The sequence below is a fragment of the Microtus ochrogaster genome, chromosome X (assembly GCF_000317375.1).
Source record: "Microtus ochrogaster isolate Prairie Vole_2 chromosome X, MicOch1.0, whole genome shotgun sequence".
Taxonomy (NCBI): domain Eukaryota; kingdom Metazoa; phylum Chordata; class Mammalia; order Rodentia; family Cricetidae; genus Microtus; species Microtus ochrogaster.
This window is the reverse complement of record NC_022026.1, coordinates 45,062,467-45,063,606: the sequence shown is the minus strand read 5'-3', so window position 1 is coordinate 45,063,606 and position 1,140 is coordinate 45,062,467.

Genomic DNA, 1,140 nt, shown 5'->3' with positions numbered 1-1,140 from the left:
CGTGGGTGGGTGCACCCCTCTTGGTCCTGACTTCCTTGCTCATCTTCTCCCTCCTTCTGTTCCTCATTGGGACTTTGGGAGTTCAGTCCAGTGTTCCAGTGTGGGTCTCTGTCTCTATCTCCATCCGTCGCCAGATGAAGGTTCTATGGTAATATGCAAAATATTCATCAGTATGGCTATAAGATAGGGTCATTTCAGGTTCCCTATCCTCTTACTGGGAATTCTTAGATCTGCTGCTGATGACAGGAAAGGCAAGGCTTTACAAGGGTACTGGGCAACCTGAACAACAGTTGGTGATGAGCTGCTGACTCAGGCAGCTACAGAGCCAGCAGGTGGCTGCAATAGTGCATTTGGGGGCTGGGAGCACAGCTCTCGTGGGAAGATAATGATGAGAAAGGCTTCTGTCCCAGCTGTTCTAGTGCCTGTCATTTTTCTGATGTCAAAGTCCATTCTTTTACCCACATAGTGGGACAAACCAGTGACCCAAGGTGACAGAAGTAACTGGTTTCAAAACCACCATGTCAGCATGGATGAGAGCTAGATGCTCTCCTTCTCCCTGCCCACCAAGGCCTGAAATAGTTAAGAGAGCTGGCTCTGAGGTCATAAGGCCTGGAGAGGTGCCCCTTCCCAATACCAGCTGCAGCACTCAGGAGAGCAGACCCTGCCTCTCACCTGAGCAGTAAAGTAGAGGCAATCCTGTTGGTGGAGGTGAGGGGGAGCCAGCCCTGTAGTTATGAGCATGGCAGAGCTGTTCCTATTACTCACCTGTCCTGTGACAGCATGGGGGGGGGGGAGATGCCCTCCCCACTTTCTATCAATGCCTGAGGCAGGTGAAAAATCTGGTCCTGAGGTCATAAGAGCAGGATGGCTGGCCCTGTCCCTCATCCTCTGCAGCACTCAGGAGAGTGGCCCCTATGCCATGCCTGGGCACCACAGTAGAGCTGACCCTGAAGGTGTAGGTGTGGGGGATCTGACCCTGAGGATGCAAAAGCAGAAGAACTGATGCCACCCCTTGCTCATAGCAGGAAGGAGTGAACTCAGCAGGACCATGCTGATGTGGGAGTGTCATATATCAATCTGTTGATTTCATTGGTTAAGTAATAAACAAACTGCTTGGGCTCATAGCTTAGAACATAGGTG